The sequence below is a fragment of the Lonchura striata genome, chromosome 1 (assembly GCF_050655825.1).
Source record: "Lonchura striata isolate lonStrDom1 chromosome 1, ASM5065582v1, whole genome shotgun sequence".
Classification (NCBI taxonomy): Eukaryota; Metazoa; Chordata; class Aves; order Passeriformes; family Estrildidae; genus Lonchura; species Lonchura striata.
In genome coordinates, this window is record NC_140703.1 from 64,321,365 (window position 1) to 64,336,113 (window position 14,749).

Below are 14,749 nucleotides of genomic sequence, written 5' to 3' on the forward strand. Positions count from 1 at the left end.
GCTATCTGGAAGCACAAAAATAGATTTGACAGGCCACGTCGGGGAAAGATTTGAGAAATTTTTGGGAATTTTCTTTTCTTCCTTCCTACTACACCTGGGCAATATCTGTTAGAAGAGTCCATTTCCACAAATGTGCCAATTAAAGTGAGATTGCCAATGTACATTTACAGGTGACGGCAGCAACACTTTTTATATGGTTTATCCAGATAGGAATGCTAACTTTAGGAACTGGAATCAAAGAGCCATTTCCAGTACATTTTATACATGCACAGCTCTATTTACACTTATCCCCACCCCACCTCTTACAACCTATGTTTGTTTTTTAAATCAGACAGCTAAAATAGGCAAACTAAATTAAATAGGCACAACTTACCCAACTTACCATGGTGAATTAAAGCAGGAGTGCAAAGTCAAAATAAACCTATACTGTAAACGTATGCTCTGACAGCTGGTCTCCCCCCTGCAGAAACTGTGCTAGGCATAAACCAAGAGAAGAAAAAGTAAAGACAAAATCTCCACCATATATATGTGTGTATACACACACACATGCACACACATATATGTGTAATGTGGAAGGCATAGATAAAGATAGATGTAAGCAAAAATTCCAGCCAGCAGTAAAAGATTTACTCAACTTTTCTGGAAAAAGAGCATGAAAAATGTCCTCTAGCAAGAAAAAATATTGTTTTGTATGTGTATATTTACCTTAAAAGACTGAAAGAAAATGACTTAAATAAGACAGCTGTAATATTTAATACCTTTGGATTTCTCATTTTTTACATTCAGGCCAAATTCTTAATTTAAAACTCCATGTGTTTTAACAGATACTATTCTTTCAATTGCCTGGTTGATTTCAGCTTCTAGCTTAAGTATGTAGAGTTTTTTTCCTGTTGCATAACTAAATCCCTTTAAAATTAAACTATACACACCATGAAATGAAGACTTGGCAGAACTATTATGCTAATTTCTACAGAAAGTACATTAGTAAGAAAACTTGCAGGTAATTCCACCCACCCATACAAAACATGAACACAAAACCTTGCATGAATTACAGGATTACAGACTGTTTAAGTTTTTCTATTTTTTAAAAATTATTTTGGAAGGTGTTTTGTCGTTGTTTTTTTTTTCCTTTTAACTTTACCACAAAACATCCCAAAAGAAACCAACCAACTCAAAATTCAATACAATGTGACTGTATGCTTTTTACATTGCTATTAAAATAGACATAATCTGCAAGGAGAATAAGCAAATTATCACATAAAATTGAAGGCAGTCTATGTGAGAAGAAGGGGCTGTGGAACAGGAAAAGAATGAGAAAAAGTCTAAGATAACAAGTGCACTGATATCTGAGCCAGGAATCTACTGAAGTCCAGGAATGTCTGCACAAAGCTGTATACCATTATGCTTTGGTCATAAAGTCAATATAGTTGTTACCAAGAGTACTTATCCTACCTCCATCTTTGTGTCTTAAGTCTGTGGCTGAGAGACTGACAGACAAAGGAGACCTCAATAAAAGCTAGAAATCACATATGCAAGCAGTTCCATTACATTTCCCAAGTCCCTAAAATTAAGAGCTCTGCTGACTAAGAAGGATTATGAAGATGCAAAACTGAAATTCCACAGAAGCAACTCACATACACAAGTCAGGAATGCTCTTTGAAAAAAATGTACTGGAACTGTTAAAAAAAAGAAAGGAAAAAAGAGAGAAGTGTGTGTATATATATTTGCACTTGTTTTAGCAATTAGAGTGTTCCCAAGCAAGGAAGGAGCCTTTCCTTAATTTCAGTATTTCTTAGTTGATTTATCAAAGACCAAGTCCAATATAAAATATAGTTTTTGTTTTTATTGTTTACAGTTCAGAGTTTATGACAACACCAAGCCAAACTCAATCTTTCCGACCTTATGAAAACAAGCTACAAGTCAATTCTGGCTACTAAACACACTAATAAGCTCCTTAAATGCTACTGTAACTACTAATAAGCTCCTTAAACCTCTGTGTAACATATTACATCCAGAAGGTACCACTAGGCCTGCAATCTGACTGACAGGTCAGTGACTTGGAGTAAAAGATACCAAGGATTTGGTATTAAACACTGTATGTTGCCTTTAATGCCCAAGAACATGATCTAAAATTAAATATTTACTTTGTGCCTTTTGGTCATACAAGCAAAGCATTCCCTTCTTGGCCAGAAGCTATTCCTCATCTATAGTTATACACCATTGCTCACAACCATATTCCATTGCTTTAGTTCCTTACTCATTTATACAAAGCACAGATCCAATATGAAAGCAAGGCTATTCCTTCACTGTTAATTTTGACCCATTCCCAACCTTATTTCAGATTAAAATTAGAAAACTGAATGTGAACCTGAAAGACTTAAATGCTCCACAGTGTAAAAGGATTACATTTGTCCACCAGTGCTACTCTCCTCCACAGCCCTGACATCAGCAATTACAAATGTCCATATCTCAGTTTTGCCAGGTTAGCTTAGTTTAACCAGAAATTAGACAGGGTTTGCACTGAAATGGCACAGCATGAAGTGGGGCATCTTTGACAAGTGTGTCCTGCTCTATGCATTCCACTAATGGAGTAAGTTACTTCTATGTTAGACAGGACATTTTGCAGTGTAGCTTTTTGGACAACTGCTGGTGGATTTGCCAAGTTCTCCTCTCTCAGTTCAGTGTCACTAACACATCACTAAATATGAATAAACATGATGGCAGTTAAACGATGGCAGTTCAACATTGGAAAATACTTTTAAGGTTTTATTTAATTAATCTGGGAAAAAGATAATCTCACTGTTCACTACCAAGAAATCTGAACATTTCCATTCTCTAAGATTCTCAGATCTAAAAGTGTATGTAGCTGTATCTTGCTCATACACTGTTTACACCCCTCTCTCCAAGCCAAAACAATAGTTTCATTTTATTTTTGTCATATGCTTACTCAACACTGCAGTATTTATACTGCAAACATACTAAAATTTATAACTCTTGTTCATTCTTAAATCTAAGATTTAGAAGTATATTTACTCCTGCCTTCTTGTTTCTTTGTTAACAAACTGTCTTTCCTTCTAATTTGTGGGGTCAGCAGCCTTTAAAATGATATGCATGTAATTTTTAAAAGAAAAAAGAATTGTACTGAAATATTTCAGAACATTAACTTTAAAGGTATCAGTGAACTTTCAGCTACTATTCCATTATTATTTGGTTCAGGCATAACCTACAATACTCTGTTAATTCACTCAATTTAATTGAGGCTACTTTCTGGTCAGAGAAAGAAGAATTAAGAGAATAAACTATATACCTTGATTGCTCTTCTCCTGAAGTAGCAGCAAGATTTTTTAATTGCTGTTTAAGACTGCAGCTCTAAAGAGAAAAAAATAAAACTAAATAAATTTTTTTTAAAAATCTAAACTAGCAATTTTGTTGCATGTGTTTTTCTTTTCAATGAAATAACTCTAACACAGAAATAAATTTTCCTCACTTCACCTCAAAGAGGTGCAGTAATCCAGGACCAAGCTTATACACACAGTCCATGTATAATAGGTCCTCCCATACTTTCTAGCAAGCAGCTGTATATTTCTAAGATGATGATAAAGATGTGTGAAAAAAAAAAAATCAGAATTAATGCTTTAAATAATTCTCTGAACAAAAAGATGAATATTTGAACAGAATAACTAGCACTAATTTAGAGTTTAGGTAGCACAAACTTTGACATTTAGAAAAAAGTGTGTTAACTATTTCGTGATTATATTAACAATACTCCCCATATAACTATGGCAAAAGACTGAGAGAACTACATTTTTTTTCAATGTGAAGTATTAATAACTAAAGTAAAGCAGATGACTGCTGATCACTGAAATTTACTGCTACTAAATTTGGAGAATCTATATCATGTGTCCAGCCATCTCTCCAAGGATCATGAGCAAACAGATTTAGACTAGCTGGAGAACTACTGCATAAGATAAACATGAAATAACAAAGGCAGCTAAAAATAAAAACCAGGAAGTAAAACCATTGAGAAATTCAGAAGTATAAAAATACCTGGAAATTTAGAAGTGCAGTTAAGGACTCCCAGCATCAAATTCTGTTTTACACCCTTTTTACTTAATCTAAGACTCCAACTACTGTTTATACTAGCTTGACTCATGTATTAATTTGTATGAGGTGCACCCCAACTTCCCACCAATTGCACTCAGGAAGACAAACCAAAGTGAAAACTGTTACTTGGGTCTGCAATATTGATGCTTCTAGTGGAGTGATGAATAGCAAACAGAATGCAATGGATTTCTGTGAAAGGCAAGAAACTAAAGGTAGTCAGTTCTGACTTGAACAAGTACAGTATGTCAATTTTTATAGCCTGTTAGCTAAAAAAAAGCATAACTATGGGAAGCTGATATAGCACACAAAAACTTTATCAATGTACAGCTTGGTATATTATAATTCTATTTTAGAATCAACTGCAGCTTAAAACTAAAACTGAATGAGACTAACCCCCTCCCACCTCTTTTCCCAGCTTACAAAAAGTTTTTTGTCAGAAGTTGATGTATTAACTGGATTGCTATATGAAACACTTTACAGGGAACTTGTAAAGTGTAACAAGCTCCAAGTTCTAGCAGAGTTTGTAAAAGTTGCACTTCAGAAAACCTTTCCAGACCCCTATTGATTGCACTGGTATAGCTTGCACACAACTTTTAAAAATCTGTTTTCTTTGCACCTTTGGCAAGCACACAGGAAGAAAAACTGTGAACACTTTCAATCTGTACCAGCATTCTTTCTGCTTGAAAGGACACATGCAAAATTAAGAAAAACAAAGAAACTAATTTCTAAATTCTACCAAGTAATTTTTATATTTCATTATAGTAGTAATTCAAATGTTCTTTCCCCCAAATTATCACAAAAAATATTAAAACTAAATATAGTGGATCATCTAAAAGAAAGCCAGATCTGTCTTAGAATATAATCTTCAGTTCCTGTATGACTATTAAAAAATTTTCTAGCATCTTTTCAGATTAAAAAAATATTTAAAAAGATAAATATTTTCAAGTTCTCCAATAAATATATTATTATACTATTAAATTCAGAAAAGATTATCCTATTATTATAGCTCAAGTTTCCAAAACCTGAAGCGTATAGAATCATTAGTGATAAAAGAAAATGTGACAACCCCTCTTCAAACAACAATAACTGTTTAATACAAACCAGCTACATAATGTAAAGTTATTAAGACAGGAAAACAGGTTCTCCTTTTAAACACCTTAAATTTCAAAAAACCAAAACTTTGAAATCTAACAACTATTGGTTCTCTACTACATTAATTAATTTCTGGTTTTCTTACAAAAAAAAAAAAAGTTTTATCAAGTTCTCAGAAGACTCGCTCACGCAACAGTCACAAACCTTGTGTAAAATTTTGTGCTCCCCTAAGTTGGCAGTTTTTTTATGAAAGGCCATGCAAGTACTACTGCTTATATCTTCTAACTCTAAAATATATAGCAAAGCATTTCTTGTCCTCAATAGAATATTCAAGTTGTTTGTGCAGAAACCCTGATGGTCTGTGCACAGGATCAGTTTCCAAAGTACTTCTAGGAAAGTGAAAAATATATTGGTCAGTATTAGCTAGACTGCCTTCCTGGTTGCTGTCTTATCTCAAATTGGTAAATAATTACAAACCATAGGTCAGTAACAGAGCAACATTTTTTTTTTTTTTTGTTGCCTTACATGTAAATAATAACTATTTACAGTATGCCAAACCACAAATCTTAAACTGATATTTTGTTACATCTCAGTATTGTATGGGACTATAATGCCTAAAGATGAAAACCAGGCCCACGCTCAGAATGAAACCTCACTTGTAAAGGGCTAGATTTGCTGCTTGTCTGCTTTCAAAGATTTAAGGTCAGAGTGACAATGCTATAAAATAAGGGTCAAAGCACAAAAAGACCAAGGCCACAGAACAAAGAGCTTTTCGTGTCCTGAAAGAAGTTGCTTTTTGTAAGCCTGCCTTCTGGCTCAGGCAGTAAATTTGTCTTTTTCTTAACATCATCACTACATGACTTCTATAAAATGCCAGACAACAGCATGACTTATGAAAGGTGATACTGACCTGTTTGAAGAAATCAACTCAACTGTTAAGGAAATCCACTAGTTAATAGCAGAGGAACACCTCCTAGTAACTGCTACTTTTACTTTTCCAGCCATTAGCTGTATTTTTACAACTTCATTATTTAATTAGTCACTTCAGCAGAAGTTTCAGGTGTCCGTAACACCCTTGGGGTGCAGATTATCTTATTGTTTATTCAGTGGTAGCTGGTGTAGCAATCTTTCCCCCACCTCTCCATGAAACATTAATAGAATCTTAGTAATCTTAATAGATAACCATCTAACACACAGATCTGTGTACTCCCTTTCAAAAACATTTCTTGTTTGGCTCCCCACTTCCCATCAATGAGACCCACTACTCACAGAACTGAGCTAATACAAAACAAAATGGCGCTTTCTAAGGCTGACACAGGTCAATAAACAGTAAATATAATTTTTCCAGCTAGAAAACCAACTTCACTTAGAACATGCTTTTCCAAAGTAATAAAAATAGCTTTGACAAATGAAAGGAACTTTATCCCAAAAAAAAAAAAAAAAAAAGGACAAATTATAAGGATCCTGGGTGCTTCTAGCTTTATACTAAGTTTGATTTTCAGTATTTCACTAACAAGCTTAAAGTAAAACCATGCTGAATTAATTAGATGTTAATACATTAAGAAAAAGGATTTATAATCCAATACTTAAAAGTACACAAGTAGTTAAAAAAAATAAGAATTGTACTCTCAAACTAATAAATACCCACAAACCTAAAAGATGTTAAATCTCTGAAAACTAGCAGAGATTTATGCTAGTTTATTCTGAATTTTTTTAAAATAAAAAGTTACTTGACAGTATGCTCCTTGAACAAGAAGTGTTTCTCCATTGTAATCCAAACCTATATGAAAGAACCAGAATTATCTGCATTATCTTTTATAGCAGGTCTAAGGCAAGACATTTTGAAAACACAGATCTTCCACACTTCAAATAATTATTTTCCCCTTCAAAACAGATGGTTTCTGTCTTCAAAATTACTATTTTTATTGTTTTTTTCAGTCCTACTAACTTACTTAAAAGTTGGAACTGGAGATTCAGATATGTGGAATTAGGTTAAAAACATATACAAAAAAATGCCTTACCTTTTGAATCTGGAGATCTATAACAGCTGAGTTTCAGTGCTAAAAAACCAGAAGCTTAATGAAACAAATCACTTGGCTTTTGATCTACCTTAAGCTATAATATCTGATTCCTATAATAATTATTAAATGTAGCATTTAATAAAATTATCTTTTTTTTCTTTCTAAAAATTTTATATAATTGAAAAATACCTGAATATAGGAAAAGCCTAGTGTAATGTATGAAAGGCCCACTCCAATCATCCTACACTTTCTGAAGGAAATGATTACTCCTCATCTCTTAAGAAGCACTGGTGCGAGTATACTGATTTTTCTTGTGGTGAATAGCAGCCCACAAGTTAAGGAACTGATGCAAACTGGCAGATTTCCCCTTCTAATTCTGAGTCATATGCGTCATCTTTTTGTCAAAAGCTGGGAAGAAAAAGAGTCTCTCTTCCAGCCTGCCACATGAAACCACCTGCTTAAAGGCAGAACAGACCAATATTGCAATGCTGGTCTGTGCATTGCTGGTACTTACACATTTGTTCTTGCTTTGTTCAATTAAACAAAATACTGAAGCCAGCTTTAATGTTCATGACTGAACTTATCTCTTTGATTTAAGGCCAAAATTCAAGCTAGTAAAAGGCAAAAAATAATAAAAAAAAAGAAAAGTCATATTGGCATGAAAGTGCTTATTCTTAAAATCCTAGTGTCTTACCTGCAAAAGACTAAGTGTTCAGTTCCTTAAAAGCTTGGTTTAATCACCTAGAATCAGACAGGTTTCATAGAAATACATTCCAAAACCAAGAGTTCATGCATGTGATTAAGACATCTGTATCACTGTACATGGCTGCCAACTAATTCCTCAAACCCACTCCCCCAGTTAAACCAAAAATCTCCCCTAAACCCCAGAGAACCTACCAATTTCTGTAGGTTATATTCCACATGCTCCTTGTGCATTCTGCAAATTAAGAACCAATAAAACTATTTTCTTCTTGGAAGACTGATGAAGGCCAGTCATTGTTGGACTGTATATACTGTGTTATGACACAATAGCTCTCTTTCAAAGGCACCAGCACCAGTTAAGGTTGGGCACATCACTGCCCGCAGATTAGATATTTTCAAATTGCACTAGAGTTGCTGATGAGACCTGCTGAAAACAGGTGTAAAAGTATATTGCAACAATGCACTGCAGCATTTATATTCATCTGTGGCACTGCCAGAGTGATTGCTAGTAAATATTCTTTACAAAAAAACAACTTGAAAAGTTATTGCAGCTAAAGCAAATTTTAGACATTAAAAGTAAGTTGTACAAAAGAATGCAAAGGAAATACAACTTGACTAACTGATCCAGAGTGTAGAAACAAACATGTCATTTTAATAATAGATCAGCCTTTTAATATACAAGTACACAAAATATAAAAGATATTTTATATATATATATATGCACATAAAGTTAGATAGAAAGACAGGTATAAACTCACACACACTCTTATATAAAATGCCCTTTGTTTTCAAATTTGTACTGTGCCACAAGCATTTACACGGCTGGGTGCATACATTTCAATATAATGAGAAAATTTGCATTGCTAAAATAAGAATACTAGAGTGCTTTTCAAGAACCAGGACACCATCATTTGCATTACAGGTTATTTTTTACAAGTATTTAAGATATTCTGTAAATCTATAATGAACATTGCAACAGTGAAAACTGTAATTTATTATGTAATGAACTGTTATATAAATTGTTTAAATTGTGTACAATATACACAGATGATCTCTTTTACTTTGTTAAATTTTAAATACAGCACTTTATTGCTCATCTTCCACTATTTTTTCCCCATTCTATATAATATATTTTACTTGCTAAAATTATAGACAAAAGTATCTCTCTGATGCCTTATCCTGATTATAATGTGGTTTGGTTTTTGTGTATTTTTTTAATATGAAATTAATTATTCATACTGTCATCTTAATTTGATTAACTTTATAGTATTTTGTAAGAAAATATTTCACTTATCACATATTCCATTTTCCTCAGTACTTAACAAAAGATATTTAAGCTTTTCTGCAATGTTACCTTACCCCCCCAAAACCCAGTATCTTTCCAAGAGTTTGATGTAGTACATGACAGCAAATAAAACCAAACAAAACCCACCACTGAGAAAGTTATGCCTTTTTGACAATGGCAAGAGTGAATAAGGTAAGGCACTGTGGAAGATGTTTCTTAACTTGTAATTCAGCAAAGCATAACAACTGTCTTAACTTCTTTCTCATTCAGTGAAGCACTCCAAGATATGAAAAATGAGTTAAGCAAACCATTAGGAGGGTAATCACAAAGAGAAGATTTTGCCTGGGGGAGACCCTGGGAAAGTCTCCATTGGCTCCTTCTTTTTCATCTCAGGGCCACAGACACCCATAACTGTTCTGGGGTAGGCTGCTGCTTTGAATTGCCCTCTAGTGTTAGCCTTCATTAATTCCTACCTCAATGACAAATCCTGTTCGTGTTTTTAAAAATGGAAAGTGGGCCAGCAACATAAGTTATATTAAGCTAAAAAAATTAAACAAAAAAATTTCAACAGTGTTCCAAACTCGTTTGCAGGTCAGAAGACTGTGAGGTTGACAAATAAGTATTGCACACCAAAAATACAGGAAGTCTAGATACCTAAATGGCAAAAAAAAAAAAAAAAAAAAAAAATCAAGGACAACAGATTTATGAGAGAATTTATGAACATTATGCTTTACATTTCAGTGAGTTTTGTATGCAGTTTCACAAAAATATAAATTTCTGAAGCAAATACTTAATATTCACAGCCAAATTCACTGTCATTATGGTGGGATCAAAACCTCAAAAAAGCCAGAGGAGTTGCTGGTGTCAACAGAACAGTTTAGCAGTACCAATACCCTAGAAGGAATTATTCTCTAACTGCTAATTCAAGAGTCTCCTCGTTACACTATAAACCCAGATGCAAAACAGGCACCATCAAGATCCAGATTTTAAACCTGGTAATACTAGGAAGAGAAGGCGAGTATTTTCCTCTGATTTTATTTAATGAATGTGGGACTTAACGAAATATGGCGAATATATTAATAACACTTGCAAGCCATATAAGCTGTGGATTTCCACATACATAGAATTAAAGATCAGCATATGACCCTTTGTTTAAAAAACACTGGTCATACAGAACTACAATCCCTCACTCTGACAGAGCTAAAAAAATATTTTTAGAATTAGGTGTTAACACAATGAAGAAAAGTACAGATTTGAGCGCTGCTTTTATAATTTCTCTGTTTGGCATTAGAAATAGCATTTTCCCTTCTCCTGAGAACCTGGAAAAAATATTTTGGTTTTAGAGAGCAGAAAGACAGGGTAACCAGTACATAATCATTCTTTTTGATCAGGAGTTCTTTTTGCCTGTGGAAAATGCTGACAATAAGTGTTATAGTATTAAAAGGGAAGTCTGTTCCATAATAAACTTTTCAATATATTTCCTCTTAGAGAAGGACTTTCTTGTAAGAGCCATTGCAATGTTTCACAACAGATGGAGCATCTTCTTTGTCTAATTTTTGATCTTGACCAAAAGATGGACTAAAAGAACAGAAAACTGCGGACTAAGAGAGGAGATGCAACAAGAGAAAGCAAGGTATTTTCAGAAAAAAGTGATAACATTCATAAGACCACAGTATCTACCCATTCTACCAGGAGAAAATTTTGCTCCAAAAGAATACAGAAATTATAAAGCAAATGTTTTCATTTATCAGATCCACTGGAAGTCTTGTTAAATCTAGAAGTGACTTACATGATGTTATATCTATTTTGAAGTAGGAAATGATCAGTTAGATTTGGGAAGATCATAATCATGTTCATAATTACAATACTTTCTAAATCTCTAAGTTAATTTCCATATGAATACTAAAATCCATTTCCTTCTGTGTGGAGAAAGGACACTTAAAAAAATAATTTAAAAAAATTTAATTGTTCTTCATGTCAACTAGGAAGTAGAAGCATAAAATCACGCAAATCTTTTACTAAAGGCTTAAAAAAACCCACCAACAAACCAAACCATCCACAAAACAAAAGAAAACCCCGTAAGACACTCAAAGGAAGTGAAAAGCAAGCTCTTAAAATTTAGTGGGTTAAAGTAAAGGTATAAATACTTCAAAGGTATTTGCACATTACTAAGATTTTTAAGTACCTCACAAATTAAAAAGAGATATTGCTGATATCCTGCTTTGACTAGATTATCTTGATAATGTATTTCAATAAAAAAAAAAGTAATTTTCTTATAATACCGGTCTAAAAAATTAGAATAACAAAAACATCCTGCCCCAAACAAATGCAAAAAAAAAAAAAAATTATCAAAAATATCCATATGTTTGAAAGAAATTCAAAATTAACAAAGCTAGAAACAATTGTTTATTCAAACACACTGGTCAATTAACAATTGCATCTTCATACATGCCCTATTTTTAGTGTGCAAACAGCAATCTATACCAAAGTGTATTAAGAAGCCAACAATACACCATATGAACACTTTGCAATTTTGATTACATTTCTCATTCCCCCACTGGAACCTTCAATGTATGAGTCTACATAAATTCCTCCTTAGACTTCCGTTGAAATTAGACAAAAATAACAATAAAAAGGGGTCAATGCCTTACTTATATATAGATTTACATATGACTGAGAAGAATAAGCATTTAAATATCCCAGTTAGCATATTTTAACTATTTTTCCTAAAGAATTTTCATGCCATTTGCTTTTCTTTTCCTATTGCCTAGCAAGACCATTTTATCAACAGACAAGGAAAAACGATGTGCAAGTATGCCAGTCTTAAATTCTTCTTATATACAAGTTTCATTGAATGTCTGAAGTAATAATAAAAATAAAGGTCTACTTAAATCTAATAGTCTACAAAACTCCATTTTAAAATGATGAAGGGCTGGATTTAGTTTAAACTAACAAAATACAGAAAATTCAGTTGCTTCAGATTTAAAACTTAAAACAGTCATGCCTAAGATATCAAACAATGGTTGATTTTACATGTATTGTAGCAACTAGGAACTAGTTGCATTTATAGCTACAGATCTCTTTCAGGAAAATTATTTCAGTTGCCTTTGCAAAGCAAGAGAAGTCCTTAAACAAATCATAAACAAATTGTAAAAGTAAGCTGCAACAGTTCCTTTTGGATGAGCAACATGCATGCATTGACAGCTTTCAAATTATGATTTAGTTAACAATACTTTTAGACCCTCAAGTGTTATACCTACAGTAGGAACAGTAGAAGTGGTCATGAAAAGTACCACATCTGAAGCACTTCAGTAAAGAAGTCTGCACATTTTTATCTTTTCAACCTCATTACAATTAGATATTGCAAAACAGTTTACAAAGTCAAGCACACAGCTTGCAATAGCCACATAAGCAATTTTTAAGGAGCAAGCACTGCAGGCCCTTTATTCAGGCTGAACTTCCAACAGAATCAGTAGTTGTTTTGCTAAATAAGAACTACAATAGGAGAGGCTAAGAGTAGGAAAATAAAACAAATGCACCCCACCACCTTTCTTGCAAATATCACTTATTCTTCTGGTCAAGAAACACTCATATTGACTATAGAGTAAAAAATAGCTCTAGAGAAAAAAAAAGTAATATGGGCCAAAATTCAGCACAAAAATATTCTAGAGCAAATCAACACCTTAAGTGGACTCTAATCATAACTGACAAATGCAGCACTCTTAAAAGATACTAGAGCTTGTAAATGGGAAAGACTCAATTACTACATTACTGCAAAATTCTTTTCACTTTCTAAAAAAACATTTAGACTTGTCTTAAAGTTCTAAATACTTTAATATATACTAAATTTGTAAAAGGAAAGGAAGTGTGCATCTAATGAGAATACCATTCTGCAAATCCTTATTCATGGTCGTGAGTCATTAGAACTACTTGTGTATATTAAAGTTTGTAGGATTAGGCCCTAAATGTAAAATCCCTTTGATTTACAGTTGTGAACCAGAAACCACCTTTTTTGCTGAATAAGAATCTATGAAAAATGCTCTGAACCTGTGTCAGACCAAGGAACACTCCATCAAACTTTCACCTTTTAAATATCTCACAAGGGAGTCTTAGATACCTTTGCCTTGCAATATAATCCTGATTTTCATTAACAAGAATGTAACTGCTTTTGTACAGGAAAAAAAAATGAACAAACTCAAACTGTTCAGTCAAATCCTAAAATCCTTATTTTCCTAAGAAAGCTACTAGAAAAAGAAGGGGGGAAAAAGGAAAAAAAGGGAAAAAAAAAAAAGAAAATAAGAAAGAAACAGCAGCAATGCAGCACCTCCAAAGCAGTTTCTGGACAGACTGAAATATTTATTTATTTGGGAGCATATTAGGCATGTTACCCAAACACAGTTACAGCATTAAGAGAAGTACTTTCACTATGTGTTTAACCACATAAAGAAAGGATTAAAACTGAAAGAATTATCTCCTCACTAATCACAAACTTCAAGGCTTATAAAAGTTAAGGTTTACTTCCTATACTTTCTGTATTCAAAATTTTCTTACTCAACTAATAATTTTCTCTAGGAGGTCTTAACTACCCTAAAATCATAGTATTGTATGAAAAACATATTCAGAACCCATCTGCCTCAAGTACAAGAGGTGTACTGCTGGTAAATTCCAATAACTCTTCAGTTCTACCAGCCATTTCTTACAACAATGAGGAAATATGAAATTTACACCTCACTGGATTTGCTTGGTAGAAATTAGGAGTTACTGGGATAAACTGAAATCTTGGGTTCTAAAAACTTCTCTGATTTTATGGCACAATTACTTCCTACAAAGATAAACTGTTCTTGAAGACAGACAGATTTGATTAAGGATAAAAACTGAATTCCAGCTGAAAGTTGGAATTGCTGAAGTCACAACATGTTCATAAAATTTGTTGTACTGTAATATGTTCTGCTGAAGATAAAGTCTTACAGATTTTACTATCCCATTTTGTATTTAAACAAATTTACTCAATCCAAAACTGGTAACTATTTTCATTTCAATTGTCTGTGTAAATGGTTAGTTAAGACTATTCATATATGAGTAGATAGGTTGTAATTACTCTGAATGGATTTCTCAGTTTCAGCCGAATGAGTACTTTTAGTGCAAAGCAGGACTTGCAATATGAGTGTAGTACAGTCCATATTAGTTCCTCTTAATTGTGCAGTGTTCTGCTATATAATATGTGTTTGCCAACAAATAAGATAGATAAATTTTCTGAATATTCTGGAACAGATGGATGGATCTGAAAACCTGTTCTTTTTTTCTGTTTTCTGCTTTGCTTGTCAGGTAGCTTCTTTATTAATGTCTTTAAAACCAAATTTTACACTCTACATGGAAATGCACTCAGCTAGCTCTCTATTCTATTCTTTAACACACCCTCCCAACAAAAAAAAAAAAAAAGTTATTGAAAAATAATTTTTTATATCATCCATACTTTGTTTTTGGATTAGCAACATTTCAGTTGGAGTAATTCCCAAGACAGAAATATGAGAACAATACTATATGG

The 14,749-nt window shown here is 33.1% G+C and overlaps 2 protein-coding genes across 3 annotated transcripts in view; one reads left to right on the plus strand and one right to left on the minus strand.

Annotated features, from left to right (window-relative positions):
* KCNRG (potassium channel regulator) overlaps positions 1 to 13,513 on the plus strand; it is a 37,215-nt gene extending 23,702 nt beyond the window's left edge. The window contains exon 2 of the mRNA XM_021526625.4: positions 1 to 13,513. This exon is cut by the window's left edge and continues 21,278 nt beyond it. The gene's annotated coding sequence lies outside the window, so the exon portion shown is untranslated.
* The window catches only part of SPRYD7 (SPRY domain containing 7), a 121,706-nt gene that overhangs the window by 51,078 nt on the left and 55,879 nt on the right, over positions 1 to 14,749 (minus strand). The window lies entirely within an intron of this gene.